Raw genomic sequence first — 25,434 nt, 5'->3', positions numbered from 1 at the left:
GACATCTGGAAGGCAGAGGGCAGACAGCCTGGCAGTCTGATGCCTATAGCTGGCTCAGATGGCTGTTAGGGAACATTTAAATAAAACTAACTTAACTATTAAGCTCTTTATGTCTTAATAAGAACAACACACCAGATACTTGATGCTCAGTATGCTGTGTATTAATTTCCAAGGTTTTTTCTGTGCTTAATGGGGTGGGCAGTGGATGAGCAGAGAGGAGTGGGCCTGCGGGGCTACAAATGAAGTAGGAAAATATTTTATCTGGCATTAGCTCTGTCTGAACCCTCCCATACCAGCAGTTGTGCACACAAACCCTTTTCTGCTGTAGGACAAAAATCTGACAGAAAAGTCAGCTCCTCCCGGAGATAGTTTTAAGTGTGTCTGGACTCTTGACCCCTTTGGTCAGGGTTGCATATGCCTGTTCCCCCTCACTCAAGCAGGTTTCTATGTCTCCCCTAACATCAATCAATAAGGTTTGGTTGTGCTTGCCCCCACTGCTGCCCCACCATCAGTCAGGATAGCATGTGCCCACCCCTAAACTCTCCTCTAATTAATCAGACTTTTGTATGCCCCCACACCAATCAATCAATCATGTTTTGTCTGCGTTCACTCCTTCCCAAATAACCAATCAGCCTTCTGTGTTCCTGCCTTACCCCATTAACCAAGCAGGGTTGTGTGAATGCCCCTTTCTGCCCTCCCCTCCTCAGAATAATCAGGCTTCCATGCCCCACCATCAATCAATCAATATTGTGCACATCCTCCCCCCACACCCTCACTGCCACAATCAATTGTGTTATCGTGTACTTGCACTCCATCGATCATGCTTGTGTGCACAGTACATATGAACTTTCAGTTACAATGTTAGTAGCAGCTAAAAATGACCCTAAATCCCACATTCGGTTAAAACATTTTCTCTGTTGCCCCGGTTCTCTGCAGGATCCACCTCTACCAAGTTTTTGTGTGGATAAACTATAAGTAGAACTGCCAAGGAGATCTTGAGCCAGAGCCCAAGTTTCAAACCCTTACCATTAAAAATACAAGAAACAAAACAAAAACTACATAGAAAATTCAAAGAGAAAAAACATTAACCCAATCTTAAATTTCACATTAACTGGCGATACACTTTTGGAGAAAAAACAGGAATTTATGCCCTATTTTTGAACATTACCCTAACTATGGAGTCTCCATAACCAGGCATTTCCACAATTCTAACAAATACATGAGATATTCTGTATACATCTGTGCATTTGGCTGTGTCAAGAAAGGATGAACTAGGCCTTGAAAAATGATGGAATATGAGAATTTGGAGTGTCTATAAAATTTCCTTACTTATACATGTGCAGATTACCATGGTGATGTGCTGTTGGTTGAATCATTAATATCTGGTGTCTATACTGGCTGAGCTGCTGTGTAAGAGATGACTTCCATTGATATGTCTTGATACATCAGTTACCAAAACCCCACAAACATAATTAACAATGAGATTTTGGAGAAACCTCAACTAAAGTGAAAGTTAATGTCAGAATCATTTAATGGTTGTCTTTGACCTCTCTATCAAAACAGTGCACTATTATTAATACCACCGTAATGCATCAAGGTTTCCCCCACCTATTTTTAAAAACACTTATAGGTGGAGCTGGTAGTAGTGCCTATTATTAAGGTTATCTTTCTCATTGGAAGTGTTGGGTGTGCCTTCACTGTAGGGTTAACCTGGACTCCTGCCTGGGCTTTAGCCCTGAGTCCCTGACTATTCACATATGAAAACTTTTTACTTGGGTTTGGAGGTGCTTTGAATGTGAGCTAACTTACCCAGCTGAGGGTATAGACTAGAGCCTGGGTTCTGCTTGAACTTGGGCTGTAACCCATGTACTTTGCAGGATGGATGCAGGCTGTAAACCAGTTATTTAACATGGGTACTGACAGTCTTCCAATGCCTTCCCACAATTCTCTTGGGCCATATTTTCCTGCCCTTCTACCTACTCCCTTCTTCTGCACTGGAAGTCACCTATCAGTTTATGTACACCAGTTTAGTATTTAAACCCACATTCCAAGTGTCTAGAAGTACTTCAGTTTACTGAGTTAACAGGCTAAGAGTCCTTCTACACAGGGGGAAGGCAAGCACAGACAAGTTCTCCCACAACACACTGTGAAACAATTCATAGAGTGGTGCAGCTTAGTGCAGAGCTAAGAACCATGGGATATGCCCCCAGAAGTCCTAACCTGGGTTAGGGCAGTGCCAGTAGGGATGTGACTACGCAGGCAGGACAGGTGGCTTAGCAGTGTGGACACTCAGACCCAGGCTTTGCTAAGCCAGGTTCCCTGACTGCCCAGACCTGAGTTAACTCTGGGTTTGTACTGCCATAGAATCTACAAGCCCCAGTCATAGACCAGGACCTCATTGTGGTAGGCGCTGTACAAACAGCAAACAAAAAGACAGACACTGCTGCAGAAAGCTTACAGTCTTTCTATGTAATACTCTGAGGCCCTGTTTTCAGTGGCTTTATATCTTTGCCAAACTGTAACCATTTGGGTTGAAACTTTCTGTTCCAGTTGTCTGCCTCCGGCTGATTATTTTTATTTATTTTTGGAAAATTTCAGCCAAAACAGTTCAACTGTTTCTGAGAGTGAGGTCAGGGGAAAACATGCTGTTTTGTCCATCTAAATAAACTCTGGTAAACTTTTATTTGAAAATCTCTAGCACCTCCATTGCTTGGAGCAAAGATCTGAAATTTGGCAGGGGGTGGCTTTTGTGTGACAGACGTGCCTTTGGCAGCCCCTGTCAAAACCCACCCAAATTTGGCCAAGTTCTAAGCCTTTAAAAAATCATAGTTTGCATATGCTCCGTAGAGACTCAGGCACCAATCCACAAAGTTACTTAGGCAGCTAAATCTTGGTCCCAATCTTAGGCTCCACTGTGATCCGGGTGCTCCAGGTGCCTAAGTTTTCAGGGTAAATGTTCCCTAGGCATCTGTGTTTCTGCCACTGGGAGCATGCGCTGCTGCCTCACCCTAGGCATCTGGATGCCTATTTCCTGCCTAAGCCCCAAAGTGATCCACAAACTGGGGGGAAATAGGTGTTCACTCACTCGTCCATCTCCAGGCAGCAGCTGATCAGGTACATGTGCTCAGCAGTGGCAGTGGTGTCTTCCTATAACTTTTAGCTCAGTAGTTAGAGCACTCACCTTGGATGTGGGAGACCAAGGTTCAATTGCCCCCTCTGGCTGATGGGGGAGAAAGCATTTGAACAGGAGTCTCCCACCACTCAGCAGTGCTCTAACTATGGTGCTATAGGCTATTCTGATATGGGTCTCTCTCAATCTCTCTTGTGTAAGCTGCTCCACTGTGGATAAATAATGAAAGAGTGATTGGAGTAGGGGGCACTGGACCTTGGTCTCCCACCTCCTAGGTGCCTCTCTCTCTCTCGGCCCATTACTATTTAAGTATTTAGAGACAATGGAACAGCATTCCCCCTGTCATTGGCATCTCCCATTGACTAATTTAATGACTTGCTGGCTTTTGTTGATCACATTCTAAGGTGCCTATCTCTCCCCATTCATTGTATAGGGAGCCAAGGTGCCTAATTCAGGTTTTGTGGATCACAGTGTTGTTCCTGTGATTTTCTAGGTGTCTAACAATTAAGCATTGTGACACTGAGCATTGCAACGCCTCTGTCCCTTTATGGATCCAGACCTTAGATTTTAGCAACTAAATTCTCTGGAGATTCCATCTGCTCTAGGCATGCTCCAGCATAGGGCTGAGCAGAACTTTCCCTGCAATAAAGCCCTGGATGCCAGGGGCTGATTGGATCCAGATTCAGATCCTGGCACAGGCACCTAAACTGAGAGTAGGGAGCCTGTCTCTCCTGTGTTTGAAATGACCCAGGCAGCATGGAGGAGAAACATGGAGATGGGACAAGAGTTTAGAGGAGGGAGTAGATTGGAATAAGGAGCCTGGCCAGATCTGGCAGCTTTCTAGACCGTGGCAACATGGCTAATAGGAAGCACAGAATCTGCTGCCCTGAATCTCACCCAGCATCTTTCCCCCTAAGAAAGAATGGATGGGATTGTCTTTGCGGCTCATCAATGCTACTGTTTAACTGGAAGGGTTAGTGTTTAGTAACTTAAAATGCTCTCTGAAAGGGGCAGAGTGCATTTCCTTGCTTTATTCTGAGTTCTTTGGTGGTCAAGTGAGAATCAAATTTAGATCTCATGCATATCAATAGAAAAGACATTCAGCTAGGGTACAATGGCATGATTAGCAGATTTACAAGCAATAATGAGCTAGTACTTTGTACTGGGATTTGTATGAAATTATTTTCTCTTAACCATTACTTTTCCAATACCAACAGAATCAAATACTATATTGTAACTCTGTCTACTCTTTATGTTCAGGCATATATCAGCATCATTTTATTATTCCTTAAGGATCAATATAACATGAACACCAAGAATTGATCCATTTTGTGCCTATAAAAGGGGCTGCGGGCAGCAATTAGAATGAGGTCATCCAAGTTCTAATCCTTAAAATAGCCAAAAATATTAAAAAATAGCTGGGGGCATATTTTGGTGTGGGTTAATGCATTAGCTTTTCATCTCCTCAAAGTTAAAGTCAGGTCATCAGCCCAAATAAGTTTGGTGGTCTTATCTGGCCTTGATTTTTGTATGTCTTAAACACATCACTCATTGCAGTCTGGTGAGTGCCCTAATCACTAGGTTATAGGATATTCTGATGTGGGGCTCCCTCAATCTCTGTTGAAGTTGGTCCACTTAAATTAAACAACGGACTATCTAAACATTAATTGGGCTAAAGAAAGCATTTGAATGACTATCTAGCTTGGTGGTTAGGGCACCCATTTGAGAGGTAGATGATCCCTGTTCCAATCCCTTCTTCCCCCTCAGGAAGAGGGGGAACTTGGACCGGGAGTCTCCCACATCCTGGTAAGTACCCTGTCCACTAAGGATTACAAGGGAGTTCCTTCCTCCCCACTGCACCTGCTATTGTATAAGCTCACCTGAGAGGCCCAATCCCGTAGGCAGCCTTTGAGCAAGCCTAGTGGATTGCGCCCCCCACCCACACGTGACTTGGGCAGCTGCACACCTATCTTTCCCAGTTTGTGTGGCAGGAGATAGGCATCTGGGCATCTAGAGTGAGACTGCAGTGCACATGCACAGAGGCAAAAACTTAGACATCAAGCGAATTTAGGCACATACAGGGATAGGCAGCAGCCAGGAGGGAGTTTTGTGGATTATAGTGGGGCCAAAAACAGGACTTAGGTGTCTAAGTACCTTTGTGGATCCTATTCCTTGTGCCTCCCTATTCCTGGGTCCCTACCATGCCCCCCCCCCTTCTCCTCCACCATTCTAATTTCTTTTATTTTTACCTGTCAACATTTTTAACATTGGGATGGTGAGGAGAGCTGATCTGGAGTATTATTCTGCCAGAAACTGTTAATGGATCCCATGAACCAGTTCCTTGATCTACAGACACTTACAGATGTCGATGAAACTGCTTGGTCTGCTAACCCGACAAAAGGAGCTGGTCCCATTTTCCCCATCTGTTTTTTTACCAAATTCAATAGGATTCTGCCCATTAATGCCTAGAACATTCCCTGAAATTTTGTAGTTGATCAGATTCAGTGTTCTAAAGTTACCATGTTACACACAGACAAACAGAAAAATATCATCAAGTTGCATGTAGGACTTTGCTGTACTTGGCCAACTAATTATATTTTGCTGGACATAAACCCAAGGTATCAGCTTCATGTACAGATTAAGTGTTCCTAAATATCTCAAAGGGTTGGTAGTGTACTGGTGATTAGCTTTCCCCACTCCAAATACCTATGGCCTCCTTACCTCATGGTTATGATATAAACATGAACCCAGATGTCCCACCAAGGAAAGTACTGTATATTGCCACTGCTTCATTGGCTCAGCTCAGTAGGTGGTATGAGTTGTAATTTGTCTCAGCAAAAATTCTGCAGTTCTGCAAACGAGTAAACAAAAGGAAACGACATAGGAATAAATTGGAGAGACCAAGTGGAAAAGGAGAAAGCCCAAACACTTGTCAAGTATGCAATATATAGCCAGCAAAGATTACTCCAAAAAAGGGCATTTTCTGAAGGATTGTAATTACATTAAAAGAAAGGGACATACAGGCTTGCAATGATTTTATGGCTTTTTCCACAATAGAATTTTCTAGGGGAGCTTTTCTTCCTATGTCTAGTGCTCTTGTAGTTTTCAACTTCTAAAACATTTCAGCCTCTTTCCACTCCCTATAGTTTTTAGTAGCATTATCTCTGTTTAGGCTAAATGAAGACAACAAACCATTGGCTTCATGTGTAGTGACACTATCAAACAGAAGAGGGCACTAAATCAAAGGCATCAAGGTTGCTGAAAAGTATCACAGAGGATCCTTCCAGTACACAGAAAACCTGAAGCTGAACAATGCAGACAAAAATGAATAATTTATGGTTTTTACTGGAGAAAATTGGCTTGATTTTGAAGCTTAACTGCAGTTTGAAGGAAATGCAAATTATATTGTTTCTTTTCATTCTACAGTTGTAGAAGGCAATTATCTTCAATGCATCATCAGTGGGGTTCTAACTGTATATCCTTGTCTACACAATTAGCATTTCAATTATCTTTTAAAACATCATAAACAAATACATTGCACAATAATACAAGCACTGGAAACTCTCTTATGATTTCTAACAGAAAACTGGAATCTATGTCCCGAAAAATTTCTGAACTATTTTCCTGAATTCTTTACTGATTGCTATTATAATCTTTCTCTTTAAGACTGATCATAACATTGAAAACTGATGTGGTCAGATTTTTAAAGTTACACACACACAACTGTGTATATGCATTTGATTGTGCTTAATTTATTCATTAAAATATTCAGTGTAAGTCTCCTGATCACGTATATGGAAGTGCACGCCTAGTTGAAGTACTAGCAGGCTAGTTGTAGATGCTAAGACCTAATTTTCCTGAGACAGTGTGTATATTTTACGAACAACTGTTAACCAAGTATATGCCTCAATAGTGGCGATTTCATGTAAATTGGCTGCATTACAGATGGGGCTGGTATCACCATCTAACATTAAAGTTGTTCCACACTGCCAGTTGTAAGATCGTGCTGTCTGTTGCTTATATCTTTGCCAAACTTTAAGCAGTGTGGAGGAGGAAACTGCTGGACTGGAATGTAGAGAGTCCAAGAGCTGGGACTGTGGGAGGTTAGTGATGATATGAGTTAGGGAAAAGGAGCGTGAGTGGTAGCAACTGGGACTGGAGGTTGGTAGGAATGAGGGAAACTGGAACTGGTAGCTGAAGTGGGGGGAGACTGGGACTGGCTAGGTAAAGAGACTGGGAGCTGGGAGTAGAGACTGGGACTGGGAGCCAGTCTGGCTGGCTGGGTAAGGAGACTGGAACTGAGAACCAGTGGGGTGGAGGAAGTAGTTAAGGGGAAGAGACAGATCTGACAAGGAGTCAGGGTATGGGGAGAAAACTGGGACTGACCAGGCAACAAGACTGGGACAAAGAGCCAGGGGAGGGAGATTGGGAGAGGGAGCTACTGGGGTAGGGTGACTGGATGCCAGGGTTGGGGAGAAAGATGGATCAGATGAGGCGCTGAAAAGGAGAAGTGGGACTGTCTGGGCAAGGAGCTGAAGGTGAAAGGGACTGCGAATGGCTAGGCAAAAGGACCAGGAATCTGCAAAGGGAGACTAGGATTGTAGGGCAAGGAGACTGAGACTGGGATGAGCAGCCTGAGCAGTGTAGATTGGGACTGGCCAGGTGGGGAGAATAGGATTAGGACAAGGAGCCAGGAAGGGGAAGGGACTAGTGGAAAACATAGTATGTGATCATGTAATTAAAGACTGTATCATAATGCAAACACAGGAGGCTGAATTAAGGTTGCACAGGCAATCTTAATAAAGTTATTTTAACACAGTTTTGTGTGTGTAATCTGTACATAAATTTCTATTCTATTCAAGGTCTTAAATCACAGCCAACACCGTGGCATTTTAGCCTGGCTAAAGCTTAATATTTGCAAACAGAGGGTTCAATTTGGAGCGCACAGCTGTTTTATACCAGTGTAACTCATTGACATCAGCGGAGTTACTCCTGATACACACTAGTATGAAAGCAAAATCAGGCCAAGAATTGACATGCCACATCACTGAGGGGATGATAAATGTATTATACATTTGGATTATTTTAACAATCGTGTGGTTTTTTTATTTGTAGAAAACTTGAATGGACATTTCAACACTGTCACTACATTTTATCTGTTAAGCCATTTTTTAACATAACTGTTTTCAAAAGGAACTCTTATTACATGAGTTTGTGTTTACATTGTGTCTCCCTTCATTTTCAGAAATAAGCATACATTAGTTCTATATTTATTAACTTTTTATATTTTTTTCAGCCGATTCAGAGAGTTTTTTGCCAATATAAAAATGTTGACAGAGAAGATTTTGAAAGTATATAGCCTTATGTGCTAATTTCTTTTCATATGTCATTTCACTCGTTCTTTAAGACCTTTTCAAGTTTCTTTTCAAACTTTGGTCCTTAAAGTTAAGCACCTAAATACATATTTAGGTACTTAAATGAAAGTGGCCTGGTTTTCAGAAGTGCCAAGCTGCTGGTGCAAAGGCATGCTGTGGATCCTGAGGAACCTTCCGGCTTGGAGACAGTCCCACACCCTTTCCTTTGGATGAGGGGAATCCCCATTTCCTTGCCAGGATGACATGAGGGAGATCTCTGTGAGGGAATCACCACAAGGGTCTGAATGCAATAATTTTGTAATGTCATACTACTCCACTAAGATCTCATTTTTTCCCTTGGTTATTACATTGGAAATTATCCAGGGGAAAATCTGATCAATGTGCACCACAGCAGAAATGGAAAACTAACCACCAACTCAAGTTCTGTGAACTTGCTTTGAGAGGAAGAGGGGAGAGAAGAGAAAGTTGGGAATTTTTCAATATAAGCTGTTGACCAACAAAACAACAAATCTCATTATTTTAGGTTGAATGCTAATCAAACTTGATAGAACCAAATGTGATTGTTATGTCATCTTATTGCAAACTGCCTAAGTGCCAATCCTACAAACATATGGAGGTGTTTATCTTGCCTAGTGCAAGTAGTCACTATTTGATTCAGCAATGTTTACAGAAACTGTCACTGAAAGTATTCTTTTTATGATTTTCATTGTCACAAGCATGAATAGTAAGTGGACTGTTAATGTACAGCCTCTATTTTGCAAGTGACAGCTGCTCTTGCGACGAAGAATCATTGTTTTATTGTAGCAGAAATCAGTTTCTATAAATGTGTGGGTACCCAAACATCAGAGCTTTAAACCCCATACAAGTCTTTCAGATTTTTTTCTTTTTACACTGATATCATTAAATTTACCAGTACATCTCCATTTCCATTAATATGACATTGTTTTGTATAGATGCCTTCTGTAACAAAGAAACAACAACACATGTTATAATATCACACATTACCAGAACAAAACATGTTTACTGATTTTTTTTTCAAAAATAGTTGGAAGGAAAAGCCAAAGTACTTCTTCAGCAAGACAATTTATATTTATGATAGGTACTCACTGAAATTTAAACATATTTTTTTACTTCTGAAAAAGGAGGGCTATTAATCTGAGAGAGAAAATATATGACTAGAAACATCACCCAATATAAATAAAACCAAATAACTATGGAAATACAGAAAGAAAAAAATCCACAGCAAAATCTAATTTGAAAGTCACTTGAAAGTGAGACACTTTATTATGTTTTAACTGATACATCTGGTTAATGTAGATTATAAAATTATCAGAACAGAAATCATACCTAATTCTGGAAAAAGAAAAGGAGTACTGGTGGCACCTTAGAGACTAACCAGTTTATTTGAGCATAAGCTTTCGTGAGCTACAGCTCACTTCATCGGATGCATCTTCTGGGTCATCTTCAGGGGAAATCATGGACATCAAATACACAGGCACTATCAATTAATCATAGCAATGAGGAAACCGCTCAAGCATACAACGGACACTGAATATTTGTATTCTAGTTTTTTCCCGTCAATCTAGATTCCTTCTGTTCCAGTAATGACAATCCAAATCCAATAAAATCATTTTATTATTCTTATATTCTCCCTCCTTTGCTCCTCCTTCCCTTAACCTACATCTGCTCACCCATCTCTGCATCCCATCGATCTCCTCCATCACCCCCATCCTCCAAAATCTGCCTCACTGTCCCCCACTCCCGTTCTCTCCTCTGCCACCCGCTCGGATCCCCGATCTGTTTCTCCCTCTCTCTCTCCCCCAGACCCCAGCTTTTTGCTCCATCACCAAAAGCTGCTCCAGCCTCCTCCGTCCCCCAACTCGATCTGTTCCTCCTCTCCTTCCGATCCACTTCTGCTCCCTAAACACCTACCCCGACCTCTTCCTTCATCCTTCCGGCCCCCTATTTCCTCCTTTGTCTCCTGATCCGTTCCTCTCCCCAGCCACTCACCCATCTGGCCGGACTCTGGTGAGCTGCTGGTGCTCGCTGCTGCAGCCCGCTCCTGCCCGGCTCGCTGCGGGCGTTACCTTGGCCAGGGACAGGAGCCCGAGAGAGGCAAAGGGTGAGGGCAGCAGCCTCACGTCGCCAGTGGGCATGTGCGGAGGCTGTGCGCATGCCCACTGGGGCCCCGTCCGGCGTGCGAGCATGTGCAGAAGGGAACGGGGCACGTTCTGAGGCAGGGCAGGTTCTGCTGTTACACTGGCCAAGCCCCCTCCCACCCCCCGGGGCGGCTGCTACTGCTGGGGAGGCCCCGGCTCTCAGTCTCCGGGCGGCTGCGGGTTCTCGGCCTAGGGGAGACAGGGTGACGCGACGCCTGCCCCGACACACAAACGAGGTAGGCGAGAAGGGGTGTTGCTGCCGCCGCCGCCGCCTCCCCGTGTGCGCCAGGGGGCCGGACCCTGCCACCTCCGCTCCGCTCCTCTGGCGACAGCGACCCTGGCAGCAGCGACTCGGGGTGAGTCCGGCCTGGGTGCGGGCGGGCGAGTCCTTCTCCCCGGCTCTGCGTGGCGGGCCGGAGCGGGCTGATGGTGGGCGGGATGGAGGGGCCGGTTCAGGTGGCCGATTGGTGTCTGCCTGCGCCCAGCCGGTTCCCGGCGCGGTCTCGCTGTGGCCCTCTCCAGCGGGGCTGGGATGTTACCTCGCCCTCCCCGGGGGGAGGCTGGGATGTGCTTAGCCCCGCCGCTGTTTATCCGGAGGCTTCGGTAAATTCCCCCCCACTACGGACGTGTGTCGTGGGCAGGAACAAGGACTTGCCTGGGCAGCGCCCCCGCGGACAGCGGCGCGGCTTCCACCCTCAGCCGGAGCAATAGGAGACGGGGGGGGGGGGGCAGGTGCTGTAGGTATTTACCACCGCGGAAGGGCAGTCAGGCGCTGGCGGGGGGAACTTGCCCCGCTCTCACTCGCGCAGTTTGGTGCTATGCAAACAAACAGGCTCGAGGGAGACGTCTCCGGAGAGCCGGAGTGATCTGCAAGGCAACAGCCTGCCCGCTCCGTGCTGGGGTTGACTGAGGCCATCGTGTTGCTTTGCAGCCGAGCGGACTGAAATGGAGCAGTTTGAATCGGTCCTTGGCGAATGAGCTGTCGGCGTTACACCAACACCATCCCCTCCCCCGCAGCCGCCTGCACTTTCAGTTTCATGTGTATTTACTCGCCCCCTTCCCTGCTCGGCGTTGCGTGTAACTCCTCGGGGAACCGTCACTCAGGCAGGGGGCTTGATAATCGCATTTGCCTTTCTTCGTGGCTGTGAGTAGCTGTGGATTGTGTGATACTAGTTCTGGGAGTCAGTTTTTAAACAGTGAGTGTGTGCGTGCGTGCTGGGCCGAGGAGTTGGTGGCTTGGAAGTGTTTTTCACTTCTGTTGAGAACAGCAGCGTGAATCAGCCTGCAGTCCACACACGAATGTTTTCCAGGGTAGGAGCGCCGTAACTGAGACCATCTAGTCTGTGTTTTTCCCTATGATTTAGTTCCTATGCTGCTCTAGCTCTTTGATGTGTCTTGCTTGGTTTTATGGTGGTGCTGTTCATGGGGATTCCCGTCCTGTCGTTGATGACCTACTAAACACAGAAATGTTAGGGAGTCATCACCAGAGGGCTTATATCCTGGAAGGGGAGGGGAGATTCTCAGCCAGGCATGATGGCAGTTCTCTTAGCTGTCAGTATAAACATAGCCTCAGGAATCTTTGTATGTTTAGTTTCCTACTTTCATGAAAATACCTATTCCATGTTTCTTCATGTTACTTGCCAGTCCAGAAGCAGAACTTCAGATTGATAAATATGAACATCTCCATGTTTGCATAGTAACTTGAAAGGGTATTAGAAAAATATTATAGAAACGTTCTTCTGTTTACACAGGATGGGCTAAGTAAGATGGCAGCCTTAGCTTGCTCTATGATGGCTGGTTAGCTAGTAGCCTTTTCCCAAGTTTACTTTTAAAAAACATTTATTTTCTGCCACCCTTCCTTTCCTAATCGTGTTCTCTTATTGTAACAGTAATTAAATATTGTTATTTTTAAACTATCATGGCTCATTTCTAAGATTGTCCATTTATGTTCTTTTTGAACTCTTGCTTATATAGAACTGTATATATTAATATTTTGTAAAATATATTAAGATCTATCAATTTTGTATTTGTTTTTACTTACTAGTCCCTTTAAAGTTTTCATTAAAATAATTTAATTCCTCATTTCTTCTTTCCTGTTCCCTACCTATGACTAGTCACTACCATGTCCTCCACAAACAGTATTTAACTATTTTATCTCTTTTACAAAGAACAGCAGCAACAACAACTTTTTAAAGTAGTCTAAAGAGCCTTATTTTGGTGAAATAATTTTTTCCACAGGATATACTGTATTATGTCCTTGTCGTACCATCTAAGAGTCAACTTCTTAAATGTATGCTGAGTTATTCAGAATTTAAATTTAGTATTCCCGCTATCAATGCTACAGTAAATTTGGATCATAATATCAGACCTACGGTTATTAGGTATTTCTTGGTGCACCCATAGTCTCAAAGTTCTATGCTGATATCATAATTAGTCGAGACAAAGGGCATGAAATCAGGATTCAGACACAAATTTAGGTGATATTCTGGTATGTGGAAATCTGAAATGCAAGAAAACAGCTTTGAAACAACATTCTAATAATCAAGTATTTCTTTTGCTCTAAGCGATATAGGCCTAAATGCTATGATGTGGCCATTTTGTACCACACTGCAGATGCAAAAACAACTCTTAAGATCAGTATAAAAGGATATTGCTGAAGTGGGGGGGTCAGAGAAAGGTTTAGTCGATGCATGGAAAAACTCTTATGAAAATAAATGGAAAAGATTGGGATTATTTACCTTAGAGAGGAGATATGAGGGACTTGATAAAAGCATACAAAATAATGAATAGTACAGAAAAGGTAGGGTGAATCAAAGCTTCAGATCTATCTAAGAAAGTAAGAACCAGGGGACATTCAATGAAATTGAAAAGTGGCAAATTCAAAACAGTTAAAAGGAAATAACTTCACATAATTAACTTGTGGAACTTGCTGCCACACAACATAATGGAGGCCAAGAGTTTAGCAGGATTCAGAAAGAGATTAGTTTCAGAGTAGCAGCCGTGTTAGTCTGTATTCACAAAAAGAAAAGGAGTACTTGTGGCACCTTAGAGACTAACAAATTTATTTGAGCATAAGCTTTCGTGAGCTACAGCTCACTTCATCGGATGCATTCGATGAAGAAAGAGATTAGTCATTTGTATGGATAACAAAAATATCCAGTGATAATAGTAAATACTGACCAAAAAAAAGGTTTGACGGGATAGAAACCCTCATGGTTCAGAGCTTGAGATGACCTCTAACTACTGAGATTTTGGAGGAAACTCTTTGCCTACACTGTAGGGTTTCCTGCATCTTCCTCTGAAGGTACTAGTACTTGCCGCAGTTGGTGACAGGTTACTAGATGAGACAGACTGGTCGTCTGATCCAGTGTGGCAGTTCTTATGTAACTGGCCACAGAAAGATTACCCCAATGCAGGGGGATCCATTGGTGGCGTAGAGCTTCTGGTGTGGGGGATGTGGCCAGGATTTTTTGCCTTGGTGATTCTTAGTTCTTGTATTAGCAAGTTGGAACTGGCAACTGCTATAATTTGACAACTCATTGGGCTGTTCTGAATTCACTGAGGGACTGACTCAGCGGACAGATGGCCTTGGACTGGGGACTGCGAAGACCACTATTGCATCCCCTAACTTAAGCAGTAGTGGTGGGTGCTCAGCAGCTGTAACGGAAGATCTGAGCCTGAATCTAAGGCCTTGTCTACACTGCCACTTTACAGTGCTGAGACTTTCTTGCTTAGGGGTGTGAAAAACACCCCCCTGAGCGATGCAAATTTCAATGCTGTAAAGTGGCAGTGTAGACAGTGCACCAGTGCTGGGAGCTACTCCCCTTGTGGGGGTGGTTTTTTTACAGTGCTGGGAGAGCTCTCTCCCAGCGCTGATGACGCGACAACACATCTTCTCTTTCTGGGTAATGATTCTCTGAGTTTCACAGCAAATGACAATGATCCAAATTTTCATCTGCAAATGCCAATTTTATTTTTTTTTAAACCAGAGTTTGAATATCATCTGGGGAAAAATCTCTCATAAGTACTTTAATTATAGCAGGTGTAGCAGAGAGTAATAGTGAAAATTTGCTGGGATACAGAAACCACTGTATTTGTTAAATTGGACCCCTGTGCAGATGTGAAATCTTGTTACAGGTAAAGAGACTCTTCAGGGGGTCTGGATTAGTGGATCCCAGTGCAGGATTTGGGCCTGAATTTGTAACTAATTTAGTTTCTTGGCTGACTGCCCCATCCTGTGAATTGCATCTGTGGAAGTTTTGCTGCTGTTTTGAAAAGTAGTATACTACATTGCTGCTGACTTCATCCATGTGGGCACCGATCAAAATCCATCTCCCACACTCTGGGTATAAAAGATGTTAATGTTTCAACTACCCAAAGTTCCTTCTGTCTCCTGCAAAAGTAGATGTCTGAGCACAGCTCAGTATCCTTAAAGCTTCCCTTGTTTAATTTATTTGTTGCTGCTGCTGTTCCTTTTCTGCCTTTCTAAGCAGTGCTTTTGTCTAGATTGTGTGGTTTGTGTTTGTTTTTAAACCCAACAACTCGGTTTTGAAGTACCTGTGTCATTCAGGGTCCATCCCTCTAATGCTCCTTTTTCTTCTTTTTTCTGCTCTGTTGGGTTAATTGGGCCTTGTTAGTGGTCTGTTGCCAAGTAGCATCATGGCTACCAGGATAGACTGAAAGCCTTGGGCTTCATGTGATCCAGTGATGATGGTCACTGATGATTCATTGACTTCAGTGACTGGGAGAAGACTAGTGTTTAGACTTGCTAAATTTCTTATCTTCTCCAACAGTATTCAAAATATTATTGGGGCTGTCTCAAATTCCTGTGGATAGATGCTCGGATACTATAGTGATGTGGGCCATAAATATATCTAGATAGGCCTAGTTGACTAAGTCTGGTACTTAACATCTGACACCATCTGTGACAAGTAGCCTTTAGTCTTGAGACTTATCTCCTTGCCAGAAGTGGTTTTTTGGACCACCAAAAGCAACAAAGATCACAGTCTCGCCTTTGTCTATGAGGAGTGTAAATGTCAGTGCCAGGAGCTCCTTGATGCTGAGCCCAGCTAAATGGACTTGCAACTCCAACGCAGTTTCTTGGCATCTAGACTCAGTATTTCATGGCAAGAGGGAGAAGCTGAAGAGGTACAGTGCGACAGACAGGGCCATCCCAATGGGGGTGCATGGCCCCGGGCAGAAGTGATGGATTCGTCTCTTCTGGGACCGAGCATGCCAGCCAATCGCACTGGCCTGCGGGGCCCCCCAAAGCACGGGGCCTGGAGTGGTTGCCCATATTTGCCCTACCCAAGGGACGGCTCTGGTAACAGGTGTTTCTCCCCTCCCCATTTCTACTTATCTGTCACAGAAGACATGGTACCAAGTCACTCTCCGAGCTGCTTTCTGTTACCAAGGGGATGATGCCTCATTGTTGCTCCCGCAATGTTAGTATTCTAACTCTGCTCTGGGAGCTTCAGTGTTGCTGATACTCTGTAAACCAGGAAGATTGAGGAGATGATGCCGGTTGTGCCTTTGTTAATACTAGTTACAGTGGTTTTGTCGTCTTCCTCCCCATAGACTCTAGCATGGATTTTCCCCTTTTTACTCCACTTTAAGCTTTGGCACACACACTTCTCTAGGGAGTAATTAAGCTTTGCCTTATCTTTCTGGCTGCACTGTGTCTGAATTCAACACAATTTTTATCCTGGACCAGCATTTACCCTGTCTGAACTGTATCTCTAGAGGTTCTTTGGAGTCTTATAAACCTTCTGCACCTTCTTTTCCTTATGGAGCCATGAGCCTTTGGCCTTGTTTGGCTTTTGTGACCTTCTCAGTCTTGGGGAATGAGAGCCAGGGGCCTGATCTCCAGAGAGGAATAGGCTGAGTTCTCCTCTACGTAGAAGCCTGTCCTTTAAAGCGGGGGTTCTCAGCCTTGGAGTTTTGAACAGGTATTAGGGCAGAGGTGGGCAGACTACGGCCCATGGGACCATTCTTCCCTCCCTCGCTGTCCCCCTCCCTTGTAGCCACACCAGCAGCATGGCTTGCGCCCACGCACCTCCCAGGCTTTCCAATAAGCCTGTTCTGCTGCTTTGAGTGGCATGATAAGGGGGTGGGGGTTGGATAAGGGGAAGGAGGTCCCGGGGGGCAGTCAGGGGGCAATTGGATGAGGTGGAGGTTCGGGGAGGGGGGTGGTCAGGAGACAGGGAACGGGGGGATTGGGTGGGGGTCCCGTGAAGTCTGGGGGTCCCGGAAGGGGGGGACAGGGAGCGGGGTGGGTTGGATGGGGGGGGTCGGGGGGCCCCAGAAGGCGGGGGACAGGGAGCGGGGCGGGGTTGGATAGGGGGTGGGGTCGGGGGGCCCCAGAAGGCGGGGGACAGGGAGCGGGGCGGGGTTGGATAGGGGGTGGGGTCGGGGGGCCCCAGAAGGCGGGGGACAGGGAGCGGGGTGGGGTTGGATAGGGGGTGGGGTCCTGGGGGCAGTTAGGAACAGGGGTCCTGGGGGGTGGTGGTCGGGGACAAGGAGTGGGGGGGGATTGGGGGTTAAATGGGACGGAGGTCCTGGGGGGCCTGTCATGGGGCGGGGGTGTGGGTGGGGGTCGGGTCGGTCGGGGACAAGGAGCGGGGGGAGGTTGGATGGGGGTGGGGTCTGGGGGGCAGTTAGGGGAGGGGGGTCCCAGGGGACAAGGAGCGGGGGCGTTGGATAAGTCGGGGGTTCTGAGGGGGGCAGCCAGGGGATAGGAAGTGGGAGGGGGCACATGGGGGCAAGGGCCAGGCTGTTTGGGAAAGCCCAGCCTTCCCTACCTGGCCCTCCATACCGTTTTGCAACCCCGAAGTGGCCCTTGGGCCAAAAAGTTTGCCGACCCGTGTGTTAGGGCATTGCAATCACCTTGCTTTCCCCATATTGTTAAGTGGGAAGTGGAATTATGGCTAGATGAGGAGGGTCCTGGGATTGAAAAGATTGAGAATCATTCTAAGAAAATGATCTAGCCTTTAATCTTATGCTCCCAGTTTGGCATCTCCATAGCTGTAGTCTCAGACTGAGTGGTCAGTAATAGAGGAGATGGAATGTGTGGGCTCTTTATTGCCTCCTGTCTCAAAGAAGGCAAACCGTTAATATTAAGTTCCTTAGAAAGTTTTGAGTACTTTTACCCACATGTGACTCTAGGGTCTTTAGTAGCAGCCGTCCCCAGTGATTTTGATTTGGGAGGGAAATAATCACCATCTGATCACCTTGATAGTTCTCCATCAAGAGCAGAAATTATAATCTAGGGGATGAGTTTTCATAAATTAGTTGTTTGTTATATGTTCTGTAAATGGGGCAGGGCCTCAATTAGATTTGTAAACCAGCTAGGAAAATACCTAAATGCCCCCATCTTTGTTTCAGGGGTAGGCAGGATCCAGCATCTCTAATGGGTGCCTTTCTCCTAGGTGGAGGACAATAGTTGCTCTGCACATTCCCTCTGACCCTTATTGTTCAGAAAGCCAAACAGGACAGAGTTTTATGTTGTTAATATTCCTGTCCTGGGCTTGACAGTCTGAGTTCTCTAACTTTGTGGAACTTATATTGGAGCTTTAAGTCCTGCTTCCCAGTCTACCGGATCTTTTATCTCAGGGTTGGAATGAGATTCTATTCTTGGAGCCATAGTCGCAGGCTGACCGTTCAGTTTCTGAACTGGTGGGGTCACGAGACTGAGTGTTCTGTTGAGGTCCAAAAATTCTATTGAAAAGCAAGAAGTGTTCTACAAGAAAATTTGTCTTAATGAAATGGAAAAAATCTTCACCAGGGCAGCTCAGAAATGGATAGATATGCAACAGTCCTGTATTCTCTTAATTTTGGTCTTTCTACTTGATTTAAAACAGTCAGATCTGTTTATCAACCTGACTGTTCGTTCACTATTCTCCCGACTGTTTCTCTGAAGATGGCATTCATCATACCTATAAATTAACCCAGCAAAGGGCTAGTGAGATCCAGGGCCCGATGTGTACACTGTGTTCAGTAAGAATAAGGTGGTCCTGTGTCTTCCCCTTGAATTTCTCATTGAGATGGAAACCAAAGACCATCACACTCAGGCCATTGCCATTCTTCCTGTTTCTCCTTCACCTCATTGACAGCCAGGTTAGGTGCATTTTAAGAAGGACCCTAGTTATTTAAATAGGACCAAACCAATCTAGAAGTCCCCCAGACTACTTGTGCCATAGAAGGAAAAGACTGGGGTCAGTATCTCAGTGTACGTTGTCCAAATTTATCTATGTATTCCTGATTGCTAGAACTTGGCAGCTGTTCAGCCACCTTTGGGGGATTACAGTACCGTCAGCACTGGGGTTTTGGTCCATGACTGGGATTTCTAGGCACTATATTAATATAAATAGATTTATGGCATGTCCTCATGGTGCATGTGTCATTTGAAATATGCAAAGTTTCTACTTGGTGCTCTGTATATACCTTTACATGGCATTACTTCCTCAATTTGGCCTTTTGATCTGATGCCCAGATCAATCAATTTCAAACTCAGACCCCTCCTTGAGGGTCACTATTGCTTGTTAATCTCCCAAGTGTGGATCCATACAGGAAATTCTAGAAAAGCTAAAAATGGTTGTTTACCTGGTAAATGTGGCTCTCCTAGAGGACCGTGTTAATGGATCTACTCTTCATCCACTTCGGCCACTTTTTTTTCAAAATTTTCAGTTAAGGATTTCTGAATAGTGAAGGAGCTGAAAGACAGGTGAGGACATGGCACTTTTTATATTCACAGAACCTGGGTGGTGAAGAGATGTGCATGGCTCCAGTGGATACTGCTTATGTGTTGGAGGTTCACTTCTTCTTCACCAAAGAAAAGGCTGACTGCCAAGGGAACCAGTGAAACTGACTATGCGCAGTGTGCTGTCAAATGTACAAATCAAACATTGAACGTTTTAAAAAATTATAGTAATAGTAGGTATTGTTACTACAGTAGGTGAAAAAAATTTGAGGCATGTTTTTTTTTTTTTTTTCAAGTTCACTGTCCATTTAGGGAAAAATCCAGAAAGGAGGTCAGATGATCTGGTGGTTCCTTCTGTCTTTACATCTTCCCATCTACAATATTCCTGGAAACATATGTTAAGGCTAATGCATTAATTTATGTTTAGGAGTAATTTAGTATTTAACTGTATTAAAGCCAAAAAATGTTGTTAGTAGAAGTTAGTAAGTATATTTCTTCTTTCATACCTTATCAGGTGTTGACATGATCAAGTACTATACACCTGTTTGAGCACTGCATTTGTGTAAATTAATTTTTTCACAGCTAGGGACTAGTCTCTGATAAATATCAGTGAGAAGAACATAATTGTATATAGAGAATTTTTTTTAAAAAAGCCCAGAACCAAAAAACCTGTCCTGATAAAGTTTGCAAAATTGGAAACATTTTTTAAAAAATTGAGATATCTGCCTTCCTGCTGAGTATCTCAGATAACTATCTAGACTCTAATATGTTATATGTTTGCCTCTCCCCCGTATCAGTACTTGGTGAATATTAATGAGGCAAACCAGTGCTCCACTTATAGATTCATAGATTCATAGATATTTAGGCCAGAAGGGACCATTATGATCATCTAGTCTGACCTCCTGCACAATGCAGGCCACAGAATTTCACCCACCACTCCTAAAAAAGACCTCACATCTATATCTGTGCTATTGAAGTCCTCAAATTGTAGTTTGAAGACCTCAAGGAGCAGAGAATCCTCCAGCAAGTGACCCGTGCCCCATGCTACAGAGGAAGGCGAAAAACCTCCAGGGCCTTCCAATCTGCCCTGGAGGAAAATTCCTTCCCGACCCCAAATATGGCGATCAGCTAAACCCTGAGCATATGGGCAAGATTCATCAGCCAGATACTACAGAAAATTCTTTCCCGGGTAACTTGGATCTTACCCCATCTGAAAACCCATCACAGGCCATTGGGCCTATTTACCATGAATATTTAATTACCAAAACCATGTTATCCCATCATACCATCTCCTCCATAAACTTATCGAGTTTAATCTTAAAGCAAGATAGATCTTTTGCCCCCACTACTTCCCTCGGAAGGCTATTCCAAAACTTCACTCCTCTGATGGTTAGAAACCTTCGTCTAATTTCTAATCTAAATTTCCTAGTGGCCAGTTTATATCCATTTGTTCTTGTGTCCACATTGGTACTGAGTTTAAATAATTCCTCTCCCTCTCTGGTATTTATCCCTCTGATATATTTATAGAGAGCAATCATATCTCCCCTCAACCTTCTTTTAGTTAGGCTAAACAAGCCAAGCTCCCTGAGTCTCCTTTCATAAGACAAGTTTTCCATTCCTCGGATCATCCTAGTAGCCCTTCTCTGTACCTGTTCCAGTTTGAATTCATCCTTCTTAAACATGGGAGACCAGAACTGCACACAGTATTCCAGGTGAGGTCTCACCAGTGCCTTATATAATGGTACTAAAACCTCCTTATCCCTACTGGAAATACCTCTCCTGATGCATCCCAAGATGACATTAGCTTTTTTCACAGCCATATCACATTGGCAGCTCATAGTCATCCTATGATCAACCAATACTCCAAGGTCCTTTTCCTCCTCCGTTACTTCTAGTTGATGCGTCCCTAGCTTATAACTAAAATTCTTGTTATTAATCCCTAAATGCATGACCTTACACTTCTCACTATTAAATTTCATCCTATTCCTATTACTCCAGTTTACAAGGTCATCCAGATCCTCCTGTAGGGTATCCCTGTCCTTCTCTAAATTAGCAATACCTCCCAGCTTTGTATCATCTGCAAACTTTATTAGCACATTCCCACTTTTTGTGCCCAGGTCAGTAATAAAAAGATTAAATAAGATTGGTCCCAAAACTGATCCTTGAGGAACTCCACTGGTAACCTCCCTCCAACTTGACAGTTCACCTTTCAGTAGGACCCGTTGTAGTCTCCCCTTTAAGCAATTCCCTATCCACCTTTCAATTTTCCTATTGATGCCCATCTTATCCAATTTAACTAATAATTCCCCATGTGGCACAGTATCAAACGCCTTACTAAAATCTAAGTAAATTAGATCCACTGCGTTTCCTTTATCTAAAAAATCTGTTACTCTCTCAAAGAAGGAGATCAGGTTGGTTTGGCACGATCTACCTTTTGTAAAACCATGTTGTATTTTGTCCCATTTACCATTGACTTCAATGTCCTTAACTACCTTCTCCTTCAAAATTTTTTCCAAGACCTTACCATACTACAGATGTCAAACTAACAGGCCTATAATTACTTGGATCACTTTTTTTCCCTTTCTTAAAAATAGGAACTATGTTAGCAATTCTCCAATCATACGGTACAACCCCTGAGTTTACAGATTCATTAAAAATTCTTGCTAATGGGCTTGCAATTTCTTGTGCCAATTCTTTTAATATTCTTGGATGAAGATTATCTGGGCCCCCCGATTTAGTCCCATTAAGCTGTTTGAGTTTCGCTTCTACCTCAGATATGGTGATGTCTACCTCCATATCCTCATTCCCATTTATCATGCTACCATTATCCCTAAGATCCTCTTTAGTCTTATTAAAGACTGAGGCAAAATATTTGTTTAGATATTGGGCCATGCCTAGATTATCCTTGACCTCCACTCCATCCTCAGTGTTTAGCGGTCCCACTTCTTCTTTCTTTGTTTTCTTCCTATTTATATGACTATAGAACCTTTTACTATTGGTTTTAATTCCCTTTGCAAGGTCCAACTCTACTTGACTTTTAGCCTGTCTCACTTTATCCCTACATATTCTGACCTCAAAAAGGTAGCTTTCCTTACTGATCCCTCCCTTCTTCCACTCCCTATATGCTTTCTGCTTTTTCTTAATTACCTCTCTAAGATGCTTGCTCATCCAGCTTGGTCTACAACTCCTGCCTATGAATTTTTTCCCCTTTCTTGGGATGCAGGCTTCCGATAGCTTCTGCAGCTTTAATTTAAAATAATCCCAGGCCTCCTCTACCTTTAAACCCATAAATTCTTCAGTCCAATCCACTTCCCTAACTAATTTCCTTAATTTTTGAAAGTCAGCCCTTTTGAAATCAAAAACCCTAGTTGCAGATTTATTTTTGTTAATCCTTCCATTCAGTTTGAACTGAATTAGCTCATGATCACTTGAGCCAAGATTATCCCCTACAACCATTTCCTCTATGAGGTCCTCATTACTCACCAAGACCAAATCTAAAATGGCATCCCCTCTAGTCGGTTCAGCAACTACTTGCTGAAGGAATCCATCAGCTATCGCATCTAGGAAAATCTGAGCCCTATTATTATTACTAGCACTCGTCCTCCAGTCTATATCTGGGAAGTTAAAGTCTCCCATGATCACACAGTTTCCATTAGTATTTACTTTATTAAAAACATTAAAAAGGGCTCTATCCATATCCAAATTAGATCCCGGCGGTCTATAGCACACCCCAAGCACTATCCCAGGGGAGGCTCTAATAGTTTTCTTCCCCAATTTAATTGTTGCCCAGACAGACTCGGTCATATCCATTTCATCGCTTCTTATTTCTTTACATTCTATCTCATCATTGATATACAGTGCTACTCCACCACCTTTACCTTTATTTCGGTCTTTCCTAAACAGCACATACCCTTCAATACCTGTAGCCCAGTCATGACTACTATTCCACCAGGTCTCTGTTATACCTATAATATCTGGTTTCACTTCCTGCACCAGTAACTCTAGTTCCTCCATTTTATTACCTAGGCTCCTTGCATTAGTGTACAAACATCTTAATTTTTGCTGTTTGGCCTCACTCACATTCTGTACCCTATTAGGCACGGTTATTTTACTACCAGTATAACCTATTAGACTTGTATCTACACTGCCCTTCCTCCTACCTACAGCTGTATCCACTCTTACTTCATTTTCTTTCCACTCTATGCTAAATTCTGGCGTGGAGATTACCTGGACATCTCCCAACCATCTCCCCCAAATTCCTAGTTTAAAGCTCTCTTAATCAGTTGTGCCAACCTCCATCCTAGAAGTCTATTTCCTTCCCTACTCAGATGAAGTCCATCCCGAGAGAACTGTTCTCTATCCATGAATGCCTCCCAATGACCATACATCCCAAAGCCCTCCTTATAGCACTTATGTAGACCCACTCACTGGTGTCTTTACTTCTGTTATCATCTGGACCCTTTCTGAGCCTAGTTAGGTGACGCAGTTCTAAAAACTCTGACCAGTTGAGACTAGTGCTTCTGTTGTTGCTAGTGATCTCTGCAGATGCATTGGCTCTAGAGCAACAACAGTAGAGTGAGCAAATCCTCCACGTAGACATAACCTTAAATACTCAAAAATTGATGCAATCCATGTCAAATGACCTCTGAATCCTATTTTTAATCTCGTCACTTCTTCAGAGACACTTAAAAAATTCTCATACTCCATTTGAGATGTAATTGCACCTGAATACCATGTTCCTTACCTATCATTAATTCCCTTAATTGCTCACTACCAATCTTTAAAAATGTTGTACTGATATTAATAAGTGGAGGGAGTTGATAATTCCTTAATATTAATGCTGTCAGATGTGTCTTCTGTGAGAGATTAAATGGCTTGGTGACTTGGTAAGATCCATTTTCCTAACCAGGCAGTCTGTGTTCTTCCCATGTCAGAGAATTTTATTGATGTATTTAGTAAGGGTTTGATTATCACAATAATTTAAGGGAAACACACACACTAGACCGAGCTCTGTAGAGTGATAGGGCTTCTTTGTATCACTTGGGTAATACAAGGCAACACTAAATCCAGTGGCTCCATCCACTGGAGGATTCCAGCTGCATAAGAGAATTCCCAGGTGGAATAGAGTCATTCCTCCTTGTAGCCCCTGACATGGAGGAATTGCTAGTAAATGCTATTGGGAGCTGACACATGGTAAAATAAGTAGCCTGAATGTTATTCTACCTTGCACTGGGAAGTGGACCAGCCTCAGAATCTAGGGACTGTAGAAATGTCTTCAAACCACTTTGTTCATCTTGACTTATGATCAGCATAGGTTAGCCAAACCAGAGGATTTGGACCACAGTATTTACTGAGGTCATAAATCATCTCTTAAAACTTTCCAGAGCAATAGGATATATTTGCTTCCTTCCCAAAATCATGTAACAAAATCACAACATTTTCTACAAAATCAGTTCACCTTACGTCTTCCTTTCCTTCCTTCCCTATTGTATTGGGAAACAATAAAGAAAAAGAGTAATATAGAAAAATCTTATTAAATACTTGTTCTGACAGTTACTTGTCCCATAAATTAACTTTTTAAAACTATATTTGATTGGATGCATACAAGTAGCCCCAAAAGAATTGAACCTCTGGTTTTCAAGGAGAGAATGTTTCCGTTGTGCTAAGGACAGTGACAGTGAACAGTTAAGAAGAACAGGAGTACTTGTGGCACCTTAGAGACTAACGAATTTATTAGAGCATAAACTTCCATGGGCTACAGCCCACTTCATCGGATGCAGAGAAAGGAACATATAGTAAGAAGATATATGTATACATACGGAGAAGGCGGAAGTTGCCATACAAACTGTTAGAGGCTAATTAAGATGAGCTATTATCAGCAGGAGAAAAAAAACTTTTGTAGTGATGATCAAGATGGCCCATTTAGACAGTTGACAAGAAGGTGTGAGGATACTTAACATAGGGAAATAGATTCAATATGTGTAATGACCCAGCCACTTCCAGTCTCTATTCAAACCCAAGTTAATTGTATCTAGTTTGCATATTAATTCAAGCTCAGCAGTTTCTCCTTGG

The 25,434-nt window shown here is 43.4% G+C and overlaps 1 protein-coding gene across 7 annotated transcripts in view; it reads left to right on the top strand.

Annotated features, from left to right (window-relative positions):
• Positions 1-10,783: 10,783 nt before the first annotated feature.
• The window catches only part of ELF2 (E74 like ETS transcription factor 2), a 66,662-nt gene continuing 52,011 nt past the window's right edge, over positions 10,784-25,434 (top strand). The window contains exon 1 of one of the 7 annotated variants that reach the window (XM_075127662.1): positions 10,784-10,900. The gene's annotated coding sequence lies outside the window, so the exon portion shown is untranslated. Of the gene's footprint in view, positions 11,021-11,697; positions 11,809-11,956; positions 11,976-25,434 lie in introns of those variants that run through there. The other 6 variants (XM_075127658.1, XM_075127660.1, XM_075127656.1 and 3 more) reach the window with 6 other exon arrangements.

Source organism: Caretta caretta, chromosome 4, assembly GCF_965140235.1.
Source record: "Caretta caretta isolate rCarCar2 chromosome 4, rCarCar1.hap1, whole genome shotgun sequence".
NCBI classification, from domain to species: Eukaryota; Metazoa; Chordata; order Testudines; family Cheloniidae; genus Caretta; species Caretta caretta.
The sequence above is the reverse complement of the archived record's forward strand: the minus strand, read 5'-3'. Positions and strand labels throughout refer to the sequence as shown.